Genomic DNA, 21,068 nt, shown 5'->3' with positions numbered 1-21,068 from the left:
TCCCCCAGGCATTTTTGTCCAGCCTTTTCAGTTATGTCTGACTCTTTGTCATTTAGGGTTTTCATGACAAAGATACTAGAGTGGTTTGCTATTTTCGTCTCCAGCTTATTTTACAGATGAGGTAAATGGAGGCAAATAGGGCTAAATATCTTGCCTAGGGTCCCACAGCTAGTGTCTGAGACCAGATTTGAATTAAGGAAGAGGAGTCTTTTTGACTTCAGGATCAGTGCTCTATCCACTGTGCCACTTAGCTGCCCAAACTGGAGGCATATGTTCCCACAAGTACATACAGAGTTCAGGGGAAAGTGAGCTGAAGCTTAGAGGAACTTATGAGGCAAAACTCACAGCCCCTTTTACTGAAAGTCCCTTTCTCCCCTTTTTGGGGTCTTCATGATGTTCCTCTATGGCCCAAAGGTATTGATTTCTTCTGGACTCTTTGTAGAGTCCTGGAAGCTTCCTTTCTTCAGCTTGTCCAATTTGTTCTTGACTTCTGATACAGACCCTGATGTCAGCTGTTATGAGACACTGCTGGGATGCTGAAAAGTTTAAATCCTCTGACCTAGTAAAATGAATAAGGTCCTCCTTCCCCCAGGCAAGGTGGGGAGGATCCCTAGATTCTTTTTCCCTATCCCCTCACATGATTCCTTCTCAGTTCTCTCCTATGTCAGCAGAAGCTTAAAAGCTTTGGTTCTTTTTTTCTTTTCTTGATGAGGTAATTGGGGTTAAGTGACTTGCCCAGGGTCACACAGCTAGTGTTGTGTCTGAGGCTGGATTTGAACTCAGTTCCTCCTGACTCCAGGGCTGGTGCTCTATCCACTGTGCAACCTAACTTCCCTGAAAGCTTTGGTTCTTATCTAACTTTCCATAGTATATAAAAACCCACAGGTTATGACTGAGCATACATTAGTTTAATGCCTTCTATTAATTGATAGAATAGAGGTGTTCTCATATGATAAAGGTATCAGGGCAGGAGTATCTCACTAGTTGCTTTAAGCAGGGTGGCAGTGATTCATTGACTCATTAGCTACAACCCAACCCTCATAAGGAAAGTGCCATTTAATCTTTAAAGCACTATATAAATGGGAGTTAGTGTTTATTATTCTTTTGGGGGAGGATTCTCCTTTTATACTTTCCAGGATGTGGCCTTATTGTCCAATTTATATTGAAGAGAAAGTCCAAAGCTACTCATCCAGGTCATATGTTGTATGATAGAAAGTGTGGAACTTAAACTGGTGGATGGGTTGGTCCCTTGCTATTTTCCTATTTTTTTTTTTTTTTTTTTAGTAAGGCAATTAGGGTTAAGTGACTTGCCCAGAGTCACACAGCTAGTAAGTGTTAAGTGTCTGAGGCCGGATTTGAACTCAGGTACTCCTGACTCCCGGCCGGTGCTCTATCCACTGCGCCACCTAGCTGCCCCTGGGTCCCTTGCTTTTTAAAAAAAATTATTATTCTCAATAGTTTTTATTTGAAAAAAAAAATCAGTCCTCTGTTTTTATGCCCTATGAACAGCATTTTAAGAGATTCAAGAAGAAAACAATTATTAAAGGGATGGTGAATTTATCCTTAGAGTTGCTGAAAAACAATGTATATATTCTAGTGATTTCAAATATATCAAATTTAAATAATTGTTAAATTATAAACTATATGTCTATTTTTTTCCTGGAATTCAGTTACCTCATGTTTTAAATGAGTTGGTTGTACTTGATCAACTCTAAGGTAGGTAACCTTATTGGCTACCTGTTTCTTACAGATTTTGGGATAAATCACAAATCAAAAGTAATTCCACTTTGATCCCCTTTTATTCTTTCAAATACTGAAGTGGATCTATGCTCTTACTGACTTAAGAATTCCTATCATTGATGCAAATTACAAACATCCATGCTTGTCTGACCTCTGTAATTATTTTGATGTCCTTCCTTAAATTCACAAGGAGTCCACTCAAAATATGAGTGGTCTTCTTTTTACTTTCTCTGGACATTGTGAGAGTATCAGTTGTCTCAAAGATCACCTTCACATTAATCATATGACCAGGATATGTTCCTCTTCTATTATACATCTTGCAGATACAGGATATCTTTTCTTTTTTTTTCTTTTATTAACATTTTTATAGGTTTGCATTTAAAATTATACCCCTCCATCCTCCCCTACTTTCCCTCCCCCCTCCCCAAGGCAGTAAATAGATATAGGTTATACATGTACAATTATGTAAAACATTTCCATGTCAGTCACTTTGTATAAGAAGACTCAAATAAAAGAAAAAAATGGAAGCAAGAAAGTGAAAGATAACATGTTTCAGTTTGTGTTCAATCAATATCAGTTCTTTCTTTGGAGGCAGATAGTATGCTTCATCATTACTCCATTGGGATTGTCTTTTTAAGTCATTCAAGGTTCTTCATCAAACAATGTTGTTACTGTGTATGACATTCTCCTGGTTCTTTTAACTTCACTATATGTCAGTTCATGTAAGTATTTCCAAGTTTTTTCTGAAATCATCCTGTTTGTCATTTCTTATAGCAAAATAATATTCCATTGCAGTCATATACCGCAGCTTGTTTAGCCATTCTTCAGTAGATCGGCCTTCCTTTGATTTCTAGTTCTTAGCCAGCACAAGAATAGCTGCTATAAATATTTTTGTGCAAATATGTATTTTTCTCTTTTGGGGGTATATCTTTGGGATATAAACCTAGCAGTGATATTGATAGGTCAAAGCGTATGCACAGTTTCATAGCCCTTTTGGCAAAGTTCCAAATTGCCCTCCAGAATGATTGTATCAGTTCACAACTCCACCAACAGTGTATTAGCATTCTAGTTTTCCCAAATCTTCTCCAATATCCAATATTTTCCTTTTTTTGTCATACTAACTACTTTGATAAGTGTGAAGTGGTCCCTCAGAATTGTTTTAATTTGCATTTCTCTGATCAATAGTGATTTAGAGCACTTTTTCATATGACTCTAGATATCTTTGATTTCTTTGAAAACTGTTCATATCCTTTGACCATTTATCAATTGGGGAATGACTCGTACTCTTATAAATTTGACTCAATTCTCTATATATTTGAGGAATGAGGCCTTTATCAGAGATACTTGTTACAAAAGTTCTTTCCCAGTTTTCTGCTTTCCTTATAACCTTGGTTACATTGGTTTTGCTTTTGCTTTTGCAAAAGCTTTTAAATTTTATATAATTAGGCAGGTAGGTGGTGCAGTGAATAAAGCACTTGCCCTAGATTCAGGGAGACCTGAGTTCAAATGTGACCTCAGACATTTGACACTTACTGGCTGTGTGACCCTGGGCAAATCACTTAACCCTCATTGCCCTCCCACCCCCACAAAAATTATATAATCAAAATTATCTGTTTTACATTTTGTAATTCTCTTTATACCTTCTCTGGTTCTAAATTCTTCCACTGTCATAAATCTGAGCTATTCCATTTTTTTTTTAATTTTGGTTTTTGCAGGACAATGAGGGTTAAGTGACTTGACCAGGGTCACACAGCTAGTAAGTATCAAGTGTCTGAGGTCAGATTTGAACTCAGGTCCTCCTGAATCCAGAGTCAGTGCTTTATCCACGGCACCACGTAGTTGCCCATATCCCCTGGCTTCCTTCAAGATCCAGTTCAAATTCCACCTTTTGCAGTGGGTCTTTCCCAGCCCTAACACCCCAACTCCTAATGTTTTTTTTTCCTTTTCAGATGACTTTCATTACCCTGTAAATATCTTAAATGCACCTGATGTCTCCCCCATTAGAATGGATGCTACTTGAAGAAAGACATTGTTTTTGCTTTTCTTTTGGTCTCCAGTGCTTTGTACAGGGCTTGTCACATGATCTGAGCTTAAAGAATGCCTGTTGACTGAGCACATGATGTGCTCTGATAAAAAACAAAACCAAACAAAAAACAGGTAATTTAGGCTCCATTGGGCTTCCAACTCCACAGAGACAAATAATAATGATATTCTTTGCAAGTTTTGGTGAAGTACATCATGTGAGGCATAAGTGATGGGAATCCCACTGGTGTTTTGCAGGGCTCTTTTGTAGAAACACCTGGAAGAACTAATGTGGAAGGCGAAACAATGTGGTAGGAGGGTGCTGGAACTCTGCTGGGACAGTCACTTATGGATTAATACTTACAAAAGGAAGGAAAAATGAACCTTTGACCAAAATTGTGGCAATGCTTGGAAAGTGGGTAATTTGACATGGGACAGAGCTGGGTTTAGTGGTTTTGCCTACTAAGTATATGACCACAGGGAATTCACTTTATTGGTTCAGGTTTTAATCAGTCAGTCAATAAACATTTATTAAGTATCTATAATGTGCTGGGCACTGTGCTAAGCACTGGGGACACAAAAAGAGGCAAAAGATAGTCCCTGCCCTCAAGGAATTCATAATCTAATGGGGGAAATAACAAGCAAACAAATATGTGCACACATATGCAGGATTAATTGGAAATGATGGAATTCTCTAGAATCAAGGAAAAAGAAAATAAAATAAAGCTTCCTATAAGAGGTGGGGTTTTAGGAGGGACTTGAAGGAAGCCAGGAGGCAGACATGAGGAGGGAGAGCATTCCAGTGATGGGATAAAGCCAGAGAAAATTCCCAGAGCTGAGAGATAGAGTGTCTTGTTCATGTAACAGAAAGGAGGCCAATGTCATTGGATTGAAGGGACATGATAGGGAGGAAGGTGTAAGATGACAGGAAAACTAGGACGGGGGCTAGGTAATGAAGGGCTTTGAATGCCAAAGGATTTTGTATTTGATCCTAGAGCTGATAGGGAGCCATTGAAGTTTATTGAGTAGGCAGGTGACATCTGACCAGGTGACATGAGGTTCCTCAGTTTCCACTTTTACCAAATGAATTATTTGGACAAGATGAGATCTAAGATTCCTTAAAATGTTCTATCATCCTGAGATTGTATTCTTTACTCATATATAAGGTAAAGTTTAAGATTAGCCTTTGGGAATGGACGGTAGAACTCAAGGCAACTCTTGTTGAAATATACCACAAAAACATGTTACTCAGTAATCTAATTAACAAAGCTCTTGAGTATGGAATTATATTTTCTTGGTTTTCTCTTTCCAGGACAGAGTATGGGTTATCCATTTCTCTAGCATATATATGTACATATTGAGGCACCACTGCTAGTATAAATCTGAGAAAATCAAGAGTAAGTTGGGTATTTTAATTATGTGTTTTTATACAGAATATGGCAACTGAACTTCAAGTATACAGGGTTCCAGAATTTGTTCTTGGCATCATTGATATGAAGTCATAAATAAAGGGCTTGAACATTCATTCTACAGTAAGGTATTCATTTAGTCAGGTAATTCACAGACAGCAAGATGGGAAGATGTACAGCCCATAATATTCCATAATCCATCACCCGGCAATAATACACAGTCTTGCCCACATCCAAAATTATTGGGTTCATTCTTCTTCCAGTTGGTGTAGGTAACTCTTTCTCCTGTCATGTAAACAGACTGTCCTTCTTGTACTTTGTCTGTGAGGACCAGGAAAGCAGGGGTGTCTTTCGCCAGGGTCTGGATAACTTTGTTTTCCTCTGCATTCTTTGGGGTTGCAATGGTGGCCCCAAATTGCTCACAAAGAACTTTCACTCTGTCAAAAGTGTTTTTTTCTTCATTGGTTACAGTTTTCCCCTAGTTTTTTGCCCAAGGAGAAGGTCAGAACTGTAGGTGAGGTTCACATGGCTGACAAACTTAGCTGATGAACAAACAAATGCCTGTCTTAAGAATGACTACCTCAGGAGAGACGTAAACACATTTTTGTAGTCCTGGGGTTCTTCAACATTTTTGTGTGTTTTGTGTACTCCTTTGTTAATCTGCTGAAACCTATGGATCCCTTCTTAGACTGATATTTTTAAATAATTGAAGGAAATAGTAAATTTCAGTTAGATGAAAATGAAGATAACTTTTTTTTTTTCTTATCCTAGTTTATAGGCCTCCTGAAATCTTTCCATAGACCCTTTGGCAACCCTATGGATCCTGAGTTAAGAACCCCTGGCTTACTGTTCTGGCAGTGTGAGGGTTGAAGCCTATATTCTAGGGGCAGTGAGACTTAGAGGAAGAACATAATTTAAGTTTTGGAAGGGCTTGGTTTGTGAACCAAAGGAAAACCTTTCACCAAGACCAGAGTCTTTACCCATAAAACTGAAACCATGGAAGAAACATCAAGGAACATCTATCCAAGGGTAGGCAGGCCAAAGAGAAGTGAACAGATTAATTTCAGCTAAAGATTAAAGATTGACTAGACTGGGGAAAAGGGTCATAGAATAGCTGATAGGAGAAACTGCGATTCAAAGTCAATTTGCTATTAGAACTCCCAGATATTTATTATTTTCTTCCCCTTATTAACAAAACAATAATGAGAAGCAGTGTGGTATAGTGAAGAGAGGACTGACCTGAGAATAAGGAAGACCATGAATTCAAATTTGACCTTGAACACATACTGGTCATGTGAGCTTGGGTAAAACATATAACCTTTCAATGCCCTAGATAAACATCTCCAACTCTCCAGTATAGGGAAACTGGAGTTGCCATTGATTATTTGTGTCAGTCAAAGGAGTTTTTTTACCAGCATTTCTGAACAACGATGATATCACAGATGTGGACAAATCCCTCTCCCCAACCTCTCATCACCCTATAAACCAATGCTGGCAAAAACAACTCACAGATAATGTTTTCCAGTTTGTAAAACACTTGCCTCATTATGGTTGGTGTAGTGGGGAGAATGTTAGTATAGGAATCAGGGGAGACTTTGGGTTCAAATCCCACTCATTAGTTCTGTGATCCTGGACAAACCCCTTAACTTCTCTGAGCCTCAGTTTCTTCATCTATAAAAATGGGGATAATTTTACCTATAGCTCTTACCTCACAGGGTAATGTAGCTGAATTAACTTTGCAATCTCAGAACTCTATAGAAACATGAGTTATTATTCCTACTCCTCCTACTCCTACTGCATTACTAATTATCACTACTACTACTACTACTACTACTACTACAACTACTACAATTAATAGTAGCTACTCCATAGGGTTTGCTGAAAATAAATTAATGTGTTTAAGCATTTTGTGAATTTTTTTCTTTTTTTGGTGAGGCAATTGGGGTTGAATGACTTGCCCAGGGTCACACAGCTAATAAGTGTCAATTGTCTGAGGCCAGATTTGAACTCAGGTCCTCCTGACTCCAGGGCCAGTTCTTTATCCACTGCGCCACCTAGCTGCCCCATTTTGTGAATTTTAAAGTGTTAAATTTCAGGTTCTATTCATGTATCTGGCTTGAAGAAAGAACCCCCCTGAGTTTTCAAATGGAGAGCCTCTTATGGAACTGGACCTATGCTCTGGGATTATTGTCTCTCCTTTAAAGTGTAAGAAACTGATATTTGAAGAATTACCTATAATCACATGGCTAGAAAATGGTAGAACTAAAATTCAGACCACTGGATTATCAATCTAGACCTGGAAGGGACCTCAGAAGCCATCTCATTCACTGTCTCAATTTTGTAATGAGTCTCAAGAGTTATTAAGTGACATGTTCAAAGCTACATAGGTAGGAAGTGTCAGAGGCAGGATTTGAACCCAGGGCCTCTGGCTGCAGAGCCAGTTTGCTTTCCTGTTTACCTAGATTTTCTTACTGTAAGTCCAGTTCTCTTTCCTTTATTTGTGAAACTATTAATAACTCACATCTCTAAGGGCTTTTGAAGTTTACAAAGTTCTCAGCAACCCCAGGAAGTAGGTAGTATTATTATTTCCATTTTTGCTGGTGAACATATCAAGGCTTAGAGAGGTTGGTTAAGTGGCTTTCCTAAGGATACCTGACTATTTCATATCAGTATGGCTCAAGCCCCACTTTTCTCATTCTTAGCCCGGTTTTTTCTGCCATGAAGCTGCTGTCTCTGGCTTAAAGTCCTCCAAAGAGCAAATGAGTAAGAAAGGACATCACTCTCATGAAGCTTATGATTTTTGTTCCTGTATATTTGAATGTGAAGTGTCTGGATATATTTCTGTGAGACTGTGACCAGTTTTGAGTAAAGCTAGGAAAAAAAGAAATAAGAAAGAGATGGTTATCATGAGGTATAGGAGTTAATTCTGTGTAGTACTAGAGGGCAGTACTGGACATAGAACTGTCATGGGGGGTTTGTGGTGGTCCTTAGGTATTCCTCAATAAAGAGTCACACTCTTGCACACAGTCCAATTAAAATTAAAGTCTCTTTTATTTGGTGCTAGGGAAAGTGACCAAGTGGGAAGTCAAAGACTTCACCCCTTGGGGAGGAGGGCTTACAAACATTTTCCTCCTCAAACAGAGGAAAGGCAAAAGCTTTTATAGAGAATAGATGGGGTTTCCACTTGAAAACTGGAAAGTTCCCTTTTGGGGTAGGGTGGGGAAAGCCTGGATGCTTGTCATATTCCTGAGAGTCGAGGGAGATTTTTTTGGCAAATGTGGTTCTGACCTTTGAGGTTATCTCTGTCTCCTAGTTTAGGTCAGGTAGTAGTCATACCTAATTGATTTTCATGCTATGGAATTTTATCTCCCTTTACTTCTTAGGTATGTCTGTCCTGATATCTAGTTGGTCAATCTAAACTCTAATAGTCCCTTGATTCCTCCATATGCCTGTCTTGTTATCTGGTCATCTTTGGTTTTGCTTTTCACAGGAGAAACTTCTGATTTATTCCAAGCCCATATCAGAACCAGTTGGAAGTTACCAGGAGATAGGTTTGGGATCAGGATAAAGAATCAATTCATAATGGAACCAGTTCATCGTGGTCTGCATAGGCTGTCATTCATGGAGATGTTCAGGCAGGGGACAGGGTGATTATCTGTTAAGGATGCCACTGAGGTGACTCCTATATTTGGATTCAATTCAATAAACCTTTTTCATATACCTACAATGTTCAAGAAATGTTGAATTTCATTAAATATCTTCTCAGGTTCTTTCAACCTCTAAAAGCCTGTGATTCTAGGGACCAATTTATAACAGGGCTCATAAACCTTGATTAAGAAAGGATCATGGGGCAGCTAGGTGGCACAGTGGATAAAGCACTGGCCCTGGATTCAGAAGTACCTGAGTTCAAATCCGGCCTGAGACACTTGACACTTACTAGCTGTGTGACCCTGGGCAAGTCACTTAACCCCCATTGCCCTGCAAAAAAAAAAAAAGAAAAGAAAGAAAGGATGGTGCCACTCGCCACTATCTAACCCTCTACCCTTGCCCCATTTTTTCTTTCAAGTTTAATTTGTTTCCACTGAATTAATAAACTCTGAAGATTTCCCTTTGTGTGAATTGCCTTGAGTTTCAATTCAGGGGTGATAAGCACTTAAATGGTTACGGAAGAATCCCTCATTTTCATATTTCTCTGGCAGATTGGGTTTCCTCCTCTGGGAGATTTTGGTGGGGATTTTGGTCGTTGGAATATATTTCTAATTAAAAAAAATTTACCGGTGCTTTCATTAGTATAGGAAAGTTCCAAAGATGGAAGTCCATCTATCAATGGAGATGGGTACCTGCTTGGCAATTTACAGTATTAGAGTGTATGTTGAGGGCACTGAGAGATTAAATGGACTTGCTTGGGGTCACTGTGCCAGTATTCTAGGTCAAGTCACCCTGCTTCTGTGAGATTTAAAATTGGATATTAGATCATAAATCTCCCCTACTTAACCTTTCCCTTAATTTATCTCCCAAACTAGTAAATGGAAGCAGGTTTTAATTTTCTAGATAGACCTTTTTATTTATATTTATGATAGTCACAAGGTGATGTTGGTTAGAAGGATAGAAAAGTAGAAACACAATACAAATCGTCTTAAGTCTAAGCTTAGTCTATATTCATTATAAAAACTCACCAATCCGAAAAAGACCACCTTTGGAGAGAGAGAGTCTGTGCCGCGCCGTCAGGAGTCCCGCCAAGCAGGCAAAAAGAAAGCTACTCCTACTCCCTTCCAAGCTGTTTTTGGAAGCTTATTTATAGATCTGGAACAGAGGCGGTCCTTACACACTGCTTCAAGGTTATTGGTTGGCATCATCCAAATCCATTGTCTTTGAAGGTGTTCTCAAGTTGAGTTCACAGTCTAGTTTCTGAGAATTACACCTTCTTAAGGGATAACCAGGTATGATCACAATCCAATTAACTTGATACAATCCAATTAACTTGAAGTAGGCTTAATCAGCAGTCAATCACTCTCACTTGATTTAATCAGTCTTGATTAATCTCCAGGTGGGTCTTTGAGTATCTGCTAAATCCCATTATTTCATCACATTCCCCCCTTTGTTTCTTCTAGGAACAGGTGTTCCTTGATGAAACAGTAAAAAATAATTAAGTCTTTGTAAGTCTTTTCTCAGTTCTCTTGTCTTCTTGGAGTGGTAAGATGTCATCAGGAGGAAGCTGGATTCTGGTCTGGAAAGCTGGATTCTTCTTCTTTAACTGAATTGCTGGATTTTTTACTAAACCTTAGCATAGCGTTGTCAATGATCAAATTTAGTACATTCCATTACATTCCCTCCTTTATATAATAGAGAGTTGAGGTAGTTATGCAATCTATAACACTTCTTACCACCATGTGTCTGGATCAAAGCCAAATTTAGTAACATGTTTATGTCATCTGAAAATGTTATGGAAAGGTTATCATACCACATCTCATGGTTTCGAGACATCCAGTAGGCCATTTACATGTACCTGTCTCTCCTCCTGTTGTACATATATTCTCTACAGGGCCTATATCAAACTCATTGTAAGAGCAGTTAGTCTCTGAGATGATAAGTTTCCATAATTCATAAATCTCATATTAATTTCACCAAAGACAGTATGATGGTAAAAATGCATGTTATGCTGCATAACTGATGATGTACTTGTTATATATACAATAATTCCAAACCATACCCACAATGTACATAGTCACAATGACATGTAAATGATATATGAATGTAAATGACTGATAATATTAGACATTATTACATAATCTTTTAGCAAGTAAACACATTATCTTATACATGAATTCTCTATCTAGTATGACAGTAACAGATACTTAAAGTGATAAACAATTTCATCAAAAAGAAATGAGTCAATATTCAATATGTCCATTGATAAATCAAGCAATAGGTTTTAAACATAATACCATAAACAGACTCATTAAACTCATGGTTCAAAAAAAACCAAACAAACAAAAAAGCAGTTTACCTGCAGAAGGAAAAGCTTGTTAAGGTTAAAGTATTTAAGCAGTCAGAATTTGGGGTATGCCACATTGTTTCAACTGGTTCTCCAATTCTGTGCATGTCAAAGTGGCAGGGGTTTCTGAATTGTCGTTAATTTTTCTAATGCTATCATAATGTTCTTTATGGTAGAAAATGTGGAGTTCTGTAGCATCAGTTTTGTCTGTGCCACTGATTTTCAATAAAGGCTGATTTAATTGATGAACCACAACATTCAGCTGATGCTGCTTAGCAAATGCTACAATTGTATCATTTCCTCCCCACTTTCCAAATTTCTTTAATTCATCAACATATTCTTCAAAAGGGGAGTCATTTACTCTAAAAGACTCAAACTCTTGTCTATGGTTAATCATATAAGAAGCAGCTTCTTGTCTGTGTCTGAGATGATTTCTACAGTGACCTTCTAGCTGGTCTGCTAAAGCCCTAAAAAGGCAATTTCCATCTCCTGATACTTTACGAAGACTGAGTCCCAAAGCATTTAACTGATCAGTGGGATTCTTAAATGGGAACTGCCTGTTTCCTCTGAACTCTCTTTGCTCTTTAACAGTTGCTATCGTTAGGGTTTTTACCTCTTTTTTCTACCAAAAGCGCTGTGGCCGCCACTGCTCTAAGGCAAGGTGGCGCTCCAGCTTAAAGGTAATAGAGGCCAGATCCTGCTGTAAAATTTGGGAAAATAATGTGGGACTGTCTACAAATCCCTGTGGGAGTCTAGTCCAGGTCCACTGTCTATTTTTCCAGGTAAAAGCAAATAAATATTGGAAGTCCTCATGTACTGGTATGGAGAAAAAGGCAGAGCAAAGGTCTACCACTGTGAAACATGTAGATTCATAGGGAATCGATGAAATTATCGTAGTCGGGTTTGGAACTATGGAATGTCTAGGAATAACATAATTATTAATCGCTCTAAGATCTTGCACAAAACGATAAACAGGTTTACCATCTGGCCCAGGCTTGGGTTTTTTAACTGGCAAAATGGGAGTATTGCATGGAGAGTGATGACATGGAATAATAATACCCTGGCTTTTCAAAGCCTCAATTATAGGGGTGATCCCTTCTATTGCTTCCCTAGACAATGGATACTGTGGAATGGAGGGGGGTGGTCCCCCCTTAACTTTAAAGGTAACAGGCATGGCAGACTTAAGGAGCCCCACCTCATTAGGGGATGAGGCCCATAAAGACTCAGGAATGTCAGAGGGGATTTTGGATACCTCCCCTGCTGTTCCTTGAGCTTCTGTAAGTAAAATTGGTAATAAATGAACAGTATCCTCTGGCAATTGTAGGGAGACAGCCCCATCTGGAGCACAAGATATGGTTGCTCTAAGCTTACAAAGGAGATCACGACCTAATAAATTTACAGGGGCATCAGGCATGAGTAAAAATGAATGTTCTACCGTTAAGGGCCCCATAGATACCATGCGAGGATTCAATTTTGCCACTCTCTGGCTCTTTCCTGAGACTCCTACTATATTCAAAAATCCTACAGGTCTACACCCAGCATCTGGCTTGCTTACTAATACTGATTTAGAGGCTCCTGTGTCTAGCAGACAATCATAATAAGTCTCCCCCACTTTTAGGGTGACATGTGGTTCTTTACTCTGGGGAGGTGAATGGACTGGTACAAGGGCATTCAAAAAATCTGGATCTGGGAATATATGGCTTTCATTATCTATGTTCCATTCCTCCCCAAGACACCGTCATTCCTGTGTCCTCTTCTGAGGGGGACTTTGGTTACCATTATTCTGGTACTGCCTTTCTGTATTCCTCCGAAAAGATCTATTTCTATTTTGATTTCGCCTGTAATTAGAATTAGAATTTCTTCTCCAAGTCCTACATTCTCTCAATTCATGCCCCTCCTTATGACAGTAACAACACACCTTAATGTCCTTGTTCCGGTGTTCACATGGCTGACAGGAACAACACACCTTAGTGTCCTTGTTCCGGTGTTCACATGGCTGACAGGAACAACACACCTTAGTGCCCTTGTTCTGGTGTTCACATGGCTGACTAGGAATCACCGGTGCCAGAATGCTCTGTTTGGGGTGATCTGGACTTGTCTCACATGAGTCAAAGACATAATTTGCAAGTTCCTTAAGTCTATCAGCTGTTAAGCTCCTCCAATCTGGACATTGGGTCAGAAAATATTTGCGTACTTCTGGCAGTGAATTACAAATAAACATGTTGAGAATAATATAAGAATCTTTTGAATCAATTGGATCTAATCTGGTGTATTGCCTGGCGGTCTCACAAAGCCTATCATAAAATCTGCTTGGTCTTTCATTAGCCTCCTGAAATGTGCTCATAAATTTCGTCCAGTTTTCGGGTTTTCTAGAGCATATACCTCCAGTATGGGGAGCTATCTTAGCGTCTCCCTCGCCACGTGGTGAGGCTGGGTTACCTTCAGCAGAGGGAGCCATCTTAGTGTCTCCCTCGCCACGTGGTGTGAACTATCGTGAGTATGGTATTACAATTTATTTCAACTGCAGGCAAAAAATTCCTACTAATATTAAACACATTTTCAGTGGAGACAGTTACACTCATACCATTATACCAAAAAGATTTTGCTGTGTGAGTGAGGAGGAGACCTATAACACAATGAAGGAATACCGAGTAAACTAGATGTCTAAATTTGGACAGTATGGTACCCCAACATGCTCCAATGCAAAAAAACGAAAAAACCAAAGGGAAAATGACATATTCGATCATATTTTAAACTGGGCTGGCTTTTTCCTTTAAAACAAGGCTTTTAGAGGCTTAAAGTCTTTAAGGGAGATTAGACAAAGGGAAATTCCGTGGGGGGGGGGTATTTGGAAAATCCACCGAATTAGCCGGCTTGGCCAAACTAGGGAGGGTGGGAGGGTCCTTAAGGTCCCTTCGGGGTCGCCAAACTGTGAGATTTAAAATTGGATATTAGATCATAAATCTCCCCTACTTAACCTTTCCCTTAATTTATTTCCCAAACTAGTAAATGGAAGCAGGTTTTAATTTTCTAGATAGACCTTTTTATTTATATTTATGATAGTCACAAGGTGATGTTGGTTAGAAGGATAGAAAAGTAGAAACACAATACAAATCGTCTTAAGTCTAAGCTTAGTCTATATTCATTATAAAAACTCACCAATCCGAAAAAGACCACCTTTGGAGAGAGAGAGTCTGTGCCGCGCCGTCAGGAGTCCCGCCAAGCAGGCAAAAAGAAAGCTACTCCTACTCCCTTCCAAGCTGTTTTTGGAAGCTTATTTATAGATCTGGAACAGAGGCGGTCCTTACACACTGCTTCAAGGTTATTGGTTGGCATCATCCAAATCCATTGTCTTTGAAGGTGTTCTCAAGTTGAGTTCACAGTCTAGTTTCTGAGAATTACACCTTCTTAAGGGATAACCAGGTATGATCACAATCCAATTAACTTGATACAATCCAATTAACTTGAAGTAGGCTTAATCAGCAGTCAATCACTCTCACTTGATTTAATCAGTCTTGATTAATCTCCAGGTGGGTCTTTGAGTATCTGCTAAATCCCATTATTTCATCACACTTCTAAAACTCCCTCTCACATGTATTATTATTTCAAATTTATGCATTTAAGGTCCCCCCTATTCTAAGTATTATAAAACCAAAACTTAGGGAGATGGAGTCTCATACCTAATAAGAAGCAAAATCAAAATCCAGATCTTTTTTCTTTGAAGTCCACTGCTTTTTCCAATACATGTAAAATACTATGTGTTTCTATCATAATTTACTCATTAGAAAATTATTTCTTCTCAACAACCCCAAGAGGAATATGGTATTATTATTATCATTGTTCTCATTTTACAGATGAGGAAATGGAATGCCAGAGAAGTCAAATCTTCCCTTAAGGTCACCTGGCTAATAGGTATTAGACCTGGGGCCTAAACCCCAGTTATTATAATTTTAAACTCTGTACTCTTTACTAAACCACTCTGCCTCTGACTTAGAGTCATCTGAAGAGGAAACTAGAGAGAAAGGATACCATTTTTATGAATGGTTAGCTTACACTCGTTGATGTTTTCCAGCTGCATTTCAAGGTCCTGGATTTTTCTTTCCAAGGTTGACAGATTATTCAAAGAAACTAAAAGCAAAACATTTAGGAGAGTGTTATACTGATCTCTACTTTTTCCTTGACTTTCTTCTATACCTTTGAAAACTTGCTTCCAGCATCATCACTCAAAGGTATCTTCCCTCTCCAAAGTTACTAGTGATTTCTCAGGGCCAACTAATGGCCTCTGCATTTGACAATGTCAGTTGCCTTCTGAATGCTTTCTGTTATTTTTGTGCTATTGCTCTCTCCTGGTTCTCCTCCTATCTGTTTGATTGCTCCTTCTGTTCCCTTTGCTGGTTATACAACTATATCAATCCTCTCACCTTATGTGTCACTCAAGCCTCTGTTCTGGGCTCTTTTCTCTTTGTGCTTTATATTATACTAATTCATTTGGTGATTCCATCAGTTCCCAAAAGTTCAATTATCATGTCAACATAGATGATTCCCAGACTTATATAGCTAGATCTAGTCTCTTTTCGGAACTGAGTCATATATCTCAAACTAGATTTGCCATAGACACCTCAAACTCAACAGAACTCATTATCTCACTCCTAACCCCTCCCCTCTTCTCTACTTTCCTGTCACTGTAAAGAGCATCACCATCCTCCCACTTACCTAGGCCTTCAACCTCAATGTCATCTTCACCCAACATATCCAATCAATTCATTGCCAGATCTTGTTATTTTTACCTTTATAACATCTTTCTCATACAGTCCCTCCTTTCCTTTCACACAACCCTAGTTCAGTCCCTCATTTCACCTCATCTGGACTATTGCAAAAGTCATGAGCATAATTTACAGATTTGCCCCTACTAGCCTGGAAACTCCTGGAGAGCAAAGACTATTGCATATAGACTTTATTTATATCTCAAGAACTTAGCACATACCTGGCACATAGGAGAGCTTAATAAATGCTTTTTTTGATAAACTCAGTGAACCAAATATTTATTAAGCATTGTGTCAGCATCAGGAATACAAGACAAAAGTGAAACACTTTCTGCCATCAAGGAGCTTCCTTTATTGACATATACATAAATATGCATATATATCATATATAGCTATATTTATATACATATATGTGTGTGTGTGTATTTATGAGGAGACACTAGCAGCTAAGGGGGATCAGAAAAATTTCATATAGAAGGGATCACTTGGGGCAGAATTTTGAAGGAAAAATATTCTAAAATGTATTAAAAAAAAGGGGAGAAATGTGCTTCAGTGGCCTGAAAACTTGTTTGATTTAAGCCCCATTAAGAGTCTCTAGGCTATAATCAAGGCTAGGTTTTCAAAAATGACTATTTTTAGGGGTGGCTAGGTGGCGCAATGGATAGAGCACCGGCCCTGGAATCAGGAGTACCTGAGTTCAAATTTGGCCTCAGACACTTAACACTTACTAGCTGTGTGACCCTGGGCAAGTCACTTAACCCCAATTGCCTCACTAAAAAAAAAAAAGACTATTTTTAAAAGGTATAATTAATATCTAATGTGATAAGTATGTTTTCATGAATTAAGAATCAAAGAATATGTTGGTGGATTTGATGCTAAATTACATATAACAAAGGCTCACAAGAAGTGGGGAACATATTGTATATTGACATTTTTTGAAAGATAAAAGCATCATAAGCCATATGGCAGGAAATGTAATTATTGTACATTGTTCCAAATAATTGGTATACTCATAAGCAAAATCACTGTATAGATAAATATGGAGTATATTGAACTTATAATCCTCTTGTGGTAAAAAGTTTTAACAGTCGGTTAGATAATAGAGAGATGCCAGTTTTTTTTTAGGACCACCCTTTTGGGGAGGAGACCAACAGCATGAGCTACGCACACCAGTCCCCTTGCGATGCAGGCCAGATTGCCTGCTGAGCACTCAACTTCCGGGGTGCTAGCTTAAAAGGCAAGAAGAGAACGGAAGTGGGGCCTTTTTTCCTGCTCCGCTGGTCTCCTGGCTGTGCTGCACAGAAAGACGCGGACTGGAGTTTGACTCGGCCCGGCTCTCAGTTAACAGCACACGCTTGACTCGGTCTCTCACCCCAAAGGTGGCTTTCCGCTTCTGGTGAGTTTTATACGGAATATAGACTAAGCCTAGATTTAAGACGATTTGTATTGTATTTCTACTTTCCTATCCTTCTAATCAACATCACCTTGTGACTACCATACAATAAAAGGTCTATCTAGAAAACCAGAAGCTTCTTCCATTTACTAGTCTGGGAGATAAATTAAGGGAAAGGTTAAGTAGGGAAGATTTATGATCTAATATCCAATTTTAATCTCACACTCTGCTTCTCTACAAAATGGGGTGAAATGAGTAAAAATGTTCACTGTGAACTATATGTGGACACCTTATGAGGGTAATAAAAAAACTGGTGACCTCATGAAAGAATACCTAGACTTTCTTCCCAGTATTCAGTGTTTATGTTAGTAAGCAATATTCCATGGGTTTCCCCAAAGAGAAATGAATTGAGAGATTCTCAAGAGATAGCCTTTGAAAGTGGTCCTATATTATATATTGTCTTTTCTGGTAAGACACCAATATAATCCTTCCTTTGACTACTTGGAAGCTGGGGTAGTCAGATTACCAGAGCTGGATAAATAGAACTGTTTTGTTCATCTCACTCCCTTTTTGAAAGGAAAGGTTTTTGGACAGGAATTGTATCTAGAGAAACAATTCATCATCATTGATAAATAAAACTTTCTCATGTGTTGAGTCTGAAGTGGAGGAGGCAGTCATGGATACACCTGGTAGAAATGAAGATTCATGGAGAAGGACCCCACTTAGTTTGTACCTGGTTCTCCCTTGAGTCCATCTCTTCCATCTTTTCCAGGAGCCCCATTTGCCCCAGGGGTACCAAAAGAGATCAGGGAGTAACAGGTCTGCTCAGTCCTCTCATTCAAAATGGACTCCAAGTATTCAGTCTTTACCATGATGAAGAGGAGGAGTGGGAAGCAGGAAAAGACAGCCATCCTTCAAACCTTGGATGGGAAGAAATTGGAGGGCGATTGTTCTAGAAAGATAAATAACAGAGGTCTTCAAGCAGCCTCAGTCTCTGCCTCCCCACTGTTGGCTCCTCCTGGTGGTGCTGCCACCAGTTGTCTCCTTTTCTCCAAAGCAGCCTGCACACACCATTGCCAGTTTCACTGCTTTGGATCCTGTCAGTCCCTTGATCAGTGTTTTACTGACTCCACAGAGTCTACAAGATTCATAAACCAACCTGATTTGGAAATCATCATGCAAGTTAGTCCCCATCTAACTTATCCTGGCTTCTTTCCCATTCTATCCTAATGAAAACTCTCCATTAAAGAAAAGAACATATCTGGCCTTTCCAACCCACACTCCGTATACTCATTACCCTCACTGCCCAGGCTAGTCTGGCTGCTTTCTTCTACATGCCCTCTATTTCCTAGGATCCTCTACAGTGCCTAGTAGAGGATGGGATATACAGGGTGTCCCATAAGTCTTAGAGTAGATGTAAGCATTTATTACTTCAGAAACATAAAAACCACAAACCCATAAAATTTGTATGGTTAATTAATTTAAAAATATTGATATGTTTCTTATTAAGAACCAATACAGGGGGCAGCTAGGTGGCACAGTGGATAAAGCACTGGCCCTGGATTCAGGAGGACCTGAATTCAGGTCTGGCCTCAGACACGTGACCCTTACTAGCTGTGTGACCCTGGGCAAGTCACTTAACCCACATTGCCCCACAATAAACAAACAAATAAATAAATACAAAATATTACAAAGAACCAATACAACCACATAAGAGAGTCTTATGTTGCACATCTCTCCAGTCAATTTTTGAACTTTGTTAATGGAGAGCTACTGCTTTCATCAGCTACTGCTCAGTGACTAAAGGGATTAATTTAAAATCAAAGCCTTAAATTTATCCAAAGAATGGAGTTCTGAGGTATAAATGACAGTTTTGAGATGACCTCATAAGAAAAGGAAACAACAACTACTAATGGAGATTGATTAGGTGACTGTGGTGGCCAAAGAAAAGGACGTCCTTTACTCATCCATGGATTTTAAAAAGTGTATTCCAGACACTATCACATATACAGTTCGGAATGACAGGGCTCCTGGTGTAATTAAAATTAAAATCCTCTTATTCAAAATTAACAGAACTAAGTGTAATAGAAAGTAGATAATTTAACCTTCAAATTATTTTCATAAGTTTTGATCATATATACTTCCAAAATTATAAAACTTTAAAACTACACTGAGATTTTGAACCCTTGTATAGCAACAAATCTGAAAATACTTTTAAAATTGTATTTTTGTTTTTACTTTTCCCCTCTTTTCTCCTCCTTCCTCTCTCCCTCCCTCTTTTCCTTCTTCTTCCTTTCTTCTTTCCTTTTCTTTCCCTCCCTCCTTCCCTCTTTCATTTCTTCTTCTCTCTTCTCCCTTCCTTCTTTCCTCCCTCTCATCCTTTCTTTCCTCACTCCCTTCTCCCCCCCTCCCGCCCATTTTGTTGATTCCTACCTATGGTGTAGACCTGCAAAAGGTTTTGTAAATCTAGTTTGTCATTGTTAAGGAGTTTGCCAGTGGGAAAATGTTGCTAACTCTTCAGCTGGACATCCAGATGATTCCATGTCATCTTTTTTTTTTCTTTTACCTGCACCAGATCTGGCCTGTTTCTAAAGAATGCTATGCTTCCAAAGGACCTAAAAGCAGATGAAGAACATCTAAATCTAAAGATGTTTGATCATAACTCTATTTACAAATAGCAACTTTGGGTGATAATCTGATGGAAAGTCCTCTTCCTGGAACCAAGTTAAACACACAAATCTTTGACCCAAGTTACACAGGCTTCATCTGCTGATCATAGACTTACCAACAGGAAAGAGATAACAGGACACTGTCCTCTATTTTAAGCCAGAGAAAGTGGGAAGAGGCTGGATTTAGTAGGATATAAAGAATCAATTCTGTTCTCTGTCCTTGTCCTGCTTCCATAGATGAATAAACAACTGAACCAACTTTTCAGCTGTTATTCACACTGCTCCCAAGGGATACTGAAAGATTGGCAGAGAATCACAGAAAGAATTTCAGAGTTGAAAGGGTCCTAACTGACTGCCCTTAACCCACAGCTAAAAATGAATTCCCTCAAAAACATATTTGAAAAGTTATTAACCAGTTTTGCTTGAAGACCTTCAATGAGGAGAAACCCATTATCTCCCAAGACAGTCCATTCCTTTTGTGTGTATGTGTGTGTGTGTGTGTGTGTGTGTGTGTGTAATTCAAATTGTTAGTAAGTTTTTCCTAGCTCTGTTCTATGGAATCAGTCTAAGTTTCCACATGACAGTCTTTTGTGTGTAGGAAGGTGGAAGTAAATATCAGGTATGGGTCAGTTATTTATAATTATTTATTGGTCAGTTATTTATTATTATTATTGGTCAGTTATTTATTATTATTATTTACACATAATAACATTAATCCTATTTCTGCATTAGTCATGTTATAAGAGAAAAATCAGAGCAATGATGAAATAACTCAAAATAGAAAAAAACAACAGCACCAAAAACAAAAGAAATAGTATGGTTCATTCAGCATCTATACTCCACAGTTCTTTTTTTTCATGGATTTGGAGATCCTCTTCTATCATGAGTTTCCTGGAACTCTTCTGTACCATTGCATTGGTGAGGAGAATATAGTCCATCACAGTAGATCAACACTCAATGTTGATGATACTGTGTACAATGTTCTTCTGGTTCTGCTCATCTCACTCATCATCAGCCCACGCAAGACCCTCCAGGTTTCTCTGAACTCCTGCTCATTGTTTCTTACAGCATAATATT

At 38.7% G+C, this 21,068-nt stretch overlaps 1 long non-coding RNA gene across 2 annotated transcripts; it reads right to left on the bottom strand.

Moving 5' to 3' along the window:
- Positions 1 to 9,095: 9,095 nt before the first annotated feature.
- On the bottom strand, positions 9,096 to 19,921 carry LOC122741112. Of its 2 annotated transcripts, none has more exons than XR_006354810.1 (4): positions 19,756 to 19,921; positions 18,056 to 18,274; positions 15,220 to 15,294; positions 9,096 to 9,149 (listed from the first exon to the last, which is right to left on the bottom strand). It is a non-coding gene; the product is annotated as an uncharacterized LOC122741112 (long non-coding RNA). The 2 variants fall into 2 exon arrangements; XR_006354811.1 differs by having other exon boundaries at positions 18,056 to 18,242.
- Between the last annotated feature and the right edge of the window lie 1,147 nt (positions 19,922 to 21,068).

This window comes from Dromiciops gliroides, chromosome 2 (assembly GCF_019393635.1).
Source record: "Dromiciops gliroides isolate mDroGli1 chromosome 2, mDroGli1.pri, whole genome shotgun sequence".
Lineage (NCBI taxonomy): Eukaryota > Metazoa > Chordata > Mammalia > Microbiotheria > Microbiotheriidae > Dromiciops > Dromiciops gliroides.
This window is presented reverse-complemented; position numbering and strand designations above follow the sequence as displayed.